Here is a 5533-nt window from a genome sequence, read left to right as displayed (position 1 = left end):
ATCTCAAGCTACCCAATGTAGCAAATCAGCCCCCTCCCGCCAGCGCAAGCTCGGTGGGAATTGGGGCTCGCAAAACAGTGGTATGATAGCCTTGATAAACTTTTTAAAAACAGTGTTTGGTGCTCTGAGCTTCAGTGAAGGCAGGCACTTTTAGTCAAATTTCCTTTTATGTTATGTTATCCTGTAGTTTTTCCAGTTTCAGGAGGGAGCTCCTGCATTTCCATATAGGAAATCAGGCTTCTTCCAAGAATCTAGTCAGAGGAAGTTTAAAAAAGAGCCTTAAACTTTTTAAAAGGTTTGCTATTCCATCTCAAGGATAGCTTATAATCAGTACAGGAAATCATTAGTTCTAAAAAAAACCTTTAAAAAACCCCAAAAAGAAAAAAAGAAAGAAAACAAAAGCTGAAGCAAGGGTAGGTTAGGATATTTTGAAATACAAAAGGCTAGTTTTGGGGTGGGAGGCTTCGTAAAAAGAACTCTTTTAGGTTCAGGTTGCAGTGCAGGTATTTAGGTGCATAATGCCTTCCCCACAAGTACTACTTAGAAAGAGTTTGGCCTGGGGTAACTATGAGCAGCAGGAAGGGAACGCAGTGGGTCCCTGGGGGTAAGGCTAAGGAGAAGAGTAATGGGGGGGGAGGGCTGCAGCTTTCCCCCCACCTCTGCAGAGGCCTGCTCCATGGCTGCCTTCCACCACTCCATCCACTGGCCAGAGTGGAATAATGAAGAGGCCACACAAGGCTCTCTTCATTGAGGCTGCTTCTGGGGTGCCCCCTGCACAGGTGCCTGTATGTGCTGTCACTGGGCAGGGGTCTCCTGCTCCGGCGGACTCCCCTCCAGCTATTGTGCTGAGGCTCAGCAGCAGCAGGAGGAGATTCCTGAGCTGTCTTTTGGGGTGGGCTTTAGGGACCAGAGTGTTCCGGCTCTGGAGCTCACCTGAGGGACCCAGGGGCTTCTGAAGGAGCTAGAGGAGAGGCTGCTCCAGGATGCCTATCCCTGGTACAAGCCCCCTGCTCATACCACATTGAGCAGCACCATGACACCCTCATTGTACAGGGCTGCCAGGGACTATATGAAGGCACAGTAGTCCCGCACTCACAACAGAACTATGCACTTCACATCCAACATCTACACCTCCCCTCAGGCGCACAGTGCGTATATGTCACTAACTGCACACTGGTGGCAACCCAGCAACATTGTTGGTGGGAGTGGGCAAACTAGTGTTAGGTGGGGTGAGGGCTATCGGGCCAGCTATTGCCAGACTCTGCTCCACACCAAGGTACTTGATGGGGCACACACAGTGGACAACATATCAGTCACCATAGAAAAACAGCTAGTAGCATGGATAGTCAGGGACCTCTCCATGGGCTTCATGGTGACCGATGGTGGCACGAACATGAGGGCAGTGGCACAGGCATTGGGCCTCAGGTGCATTTACTGTGTTGCCCAGTCTGGGGCAAGTGATGCAGTTTGGTGTAGTGGTTAAGTGCATGGACTCTAATGTGGGAGAACCGGGTTTGATTCCCCACTCCTCCACTTGCACCTGACAGTATGACCTTGAGCAAGCTGTAGTTTTGTTAAGAGCTGTTCTTGAAAAAGAGCAGTTTCTGTCAGAGTTCTCTCAGCCCCACCTACCTCACAGAGTGTCTGTTGTGGGGAGGGAAAGGAGTTTGTAAGCTGCTCTGAGACACCTTTGGGTAGTGAAGGGCAGGGTATAAATCCAATATCTTCTTTTTCTTCTCCACCTGGTGGTTAAGGATGCCTTGGGACTGGGTTCTGCAGAGAATCCCAGTTTGGGCACTGAGACCCATGGGTTCAGGCATCTCCTCCAGAAATGCTGGCACATCACAGGCCACTTTTCTCACAGTGTGAAGGACACCCATCTGCTGCATGGGAAGCAGACACTGACAGGTGTGCCAGTGCACCACCTGATCGGTGATGTGTGCATTCACTGGAACTCCACCTGTGTGATGCTCGAGTACTTAATGGAACAGAGAGAAAGTCACCACCGAGCGCCGAAGAAGAGCACCCTGCCAGCAAAAGAGCGCCGAAGAAGAGCACCCCGCCAAAGGAAAAATGAAGAACAACGCCAACCATCACCATAATGGTGCCGGTAGGTTCCCCACCCCACATCATATGTGGCCCTAGTTAGGGGATAAAAATGGTGACTAGCACCGACCTGTAAGCCGCTCAGAAACCCCCTGGACAAGGGGGTTTGAGCGGAATATAAAGCCGAATGTAAAAAAAAGAAGAAGAGAGCCCTAACTGCCCTGATCTCTGAGACTGGGGTAATTTGGGAAGAGAGTCAGCTCACCCAGGAAGAGTGGTTGACCAGCAGAGGTCCAACAGTGACTATTAGCCACAAGGTATAGACGCTTATACATCAGATAAAATGATATTACAGTGTATTAAGCAAAAGCATCATATAAACAGTACAAAAGAGGTACAGAATTGATTGCAGTTGACGAAGTTCTCCAGAATATGGTTTCGTTTCATGAGGACTTCCTCTGAACAAGACCATAACAACCTTATACTTTTACAAAAATATACATGTCACTAAAATATATGTGCAATGTACCTACATGACACAAAAATGTGATTATAATAAAAATCTTAAATAAAGTTGTGTCTTCTATTCTTTGTTCATCATTATGTACTCTGACTGGTAACTTTAGCTTCTCAGAAGTCATATCTACAAAAATAATTGCATCAAAGATAATCATATGCTCTACTAAACAATCACTTAAAATACTTACACTATACATGTAACATCACTTAATACTATTCTTAAGACTCACCAAGGATTGTCTTGTTTAAGCATAGTATATTCAAAGCGGGCAAGCTGAACGAAAGCACTCTAGCCTTAACAGGTAATATCACTTAACATACTTATTTGCAGTCACCTCCTGACATCTACCATCACTTAAAAGTAACTTGTCACAATGGAATACAATGGCTCCAAAGAAAATTACAAAAATTACAAGCAAGAAATTATAAGAAGCAAGATAGATCTAAAGCTACATTTAATCCATTAGAATGACAGGTATTGAGTCTGCGTATCCAAAAAACCTCTCTGCATAAAGACACTTCCGCCCATCCACTCTCACACAGCAGAAGGTCCATATGTTGGTGACCATGTGTGACCTGTGCATCAAGGGCAGGATCACTGAGCAGGCCGATGAGTTCATTTCCTGGAGAGATGAGCTCCTCCGGCAAGTTGAGTGCATACATGTCAAGAGGGGCATGTTGACATGAGCTGAGGAAGAGGGGGTGAAAGCAGCTCTGCTGCTGTTCATCCCCCACTAGGCAGTGTCGTCCCCCCATGGCTACCACCATGATGACCTGTGAGATGGCACTCATCAGGTGGATACTTAGCCCCTCTGGAAGTGGTAGGCAGTTGAGACAGGACACGGTGGCTGCAGTGGTGAGGGAGTACTTTGTGGAGCCCTACAAATTGCAGACCACCAGTCTGCTGAGCTACAGGGCCATGAAGGGGGCAGTCTGGCCGGACCTCTTTGCCATGGCCTAGAGGCTTCTCTCATGCCCTCCAATGAGTGAGCAGAGTGAGCAGATTTTTTTCTCATGAGGGCGACATTGTCAGCTCACATCACTTACTCCTGCTCCCCTGGACAGTTGAGCAATTGGTCTTCCTGAAGGTCAACTTGTCACTGGTTGAGGGTGTCTGAAGTGAGCACATATTTGTGCCTGCATCCTCTCTCAGTCTGTGCTGGGAAGGTGGGGGTAAAATGCTCTTCCCAAAGTGAAAATGATACTAGAAAGAAGTAACAGGGCTATTAACCAGTTGGATTGACACAGAAATGCCCCACCAATCTTCCCACTGCCATTCTGAATCCACCTGCCCCAAAATACCTCTACAGAACCCTGGTAGGAGTGCAGCACAGGGTGATGTTGAAGGTGGTGTGCTCACAAGTTCACTCACTTAGTAATCAGCCATCCCAAGCCAAAATTGAATGCTGAAATTAAAACAGCAGCACAAAAACTGTTCTTCATCTTGAGGGAGATGAAAGGGGTAGAGTAGGATAGTGAGACCTGTGTGCCAAACAGAAACTAGCAGAACCCACAGGAGTACCATAAATAATGAAGCTAATTTGCTGTGAAACATTATTCTTTGCAGGGGTGGGAAAGGGAGAGCCTGTGATGAAGGGTGGCTACAGCACCTAGGCTAAGGCCCTTCCACTGAGGCACTGGTGGCTGGTGTGTACTGCTCCTGTTGAGAGAGGGGGATCGGGGTGGACACAGCCCCCTCTCTCACACTTTCTGAGACCTTCCCTGGGAAAATGATGTATATATTTGCCACTGAATTGAATGTTCTCCATAGGGTATAATAGACCTGAAAAATTTGGGATTCTCAAATATTACCAAATCCTAATACCATACAGATATTGAGATTCAGGAATATCAGGAAACATCAATATTTTTCGGGTCCAATATACCCGAATCAGAGGGAAAAAAACATTTTTCCCCTTGTACATCCCTAAGACATACATGGCAGCCCTACACACTCAGGGTGTTAAGGAAATATGTGCAAAAGTGGTGTTTAAAACTTAAAACCTGTAGTTTTTGTGGTGGTGGAAAGTGCGGTCAAGTCACAGTCAACTTATGGCGACCCCATAGGGTTTTCAAGGCAAGAGATGTTCAAAGGTGACATATTATTTTTGTTCTTCCTAAGTTGTATCTATATTTCATCTAGACCAACTTCATAAGGGCCTTTGGCTGCATTCAATAAAAATCTATTACTGCTGCTTCTCCTGCTGCTGCTGCCACTACTACTACAACATACTCACATTTGTATGTGCAGACCAAAAAAATGGATACAGGGCAACTTTGGGGTAATGCTCAATAGAACCAAGTTCTTTTCTAGAAAGCAATTTTCCTTTAATTTTTTTTGTGAGTATTTGTTTGTGTGTGGGTGTGCACGCACGCTTGTGAGCCTGGAAGTCATGGTGACTTCTGGTGACCCCTAGTGGGGCTAGGACATTTCAGAGAGGTGGCTTGATATAACCTGCCTCTGCATCCTGGCCCTGATATTCCTTGGAGGATACCCTTCCAAGTACTTCCCAGGGTTTGCTTTGCTTAGCTTCCAAGATCTGACAAGATCAGGCTTGCCTGGGCTATCCAGGTCAGAGCAATTTTCCTTTAAATTTTAATCTACAGAAGTCAGCTGAGCACTCTCCCAAACTATGAAAGCAACTGTCATTTACCAAAAGTAATATTTACATCTCCCCTTCCCACCAAAAAACCCCAAAAACCTGTAATGAAAGGCTACTTCAAATTAAGAGGCCAATTGCCACATGTCAAAATAGGGCTATCCCATTTTATCCACATAATAATGGTGTAAAGCCATATTAATAGTAATATTTAGATCCCTTTCCTATTTCATAGTATAATATAGAGATGTAGCATCCAAATTTGATAACAGAGGATATATTTTAGCAACCATATGGAGAACTATCCCTTATTCTTGACTCAGATGTTGTCACCATACATAAGCCATTACCTTTCCTTAAAAGAATAT

This window comes from Gekko japonicus, unplaced genomic scaffold (assembly GCF_001447785.1).
Source record: "Gekko japonicus isolate JY-2015 unplaced genomic scaffold, Gekko_japonicus_V1.1 scaffold1754, whole genome shotgun sequence".
Classification (NCBI taxonomy): domain Eukaryota; kingdom Metazoa; phylum Chordata; class Lepidosauria; order Squamata; family Gekkonidae; genus Gekko; species Gekko japonicus.
This window is presented reverse-complemented; position numbering follows the sequence as displayed.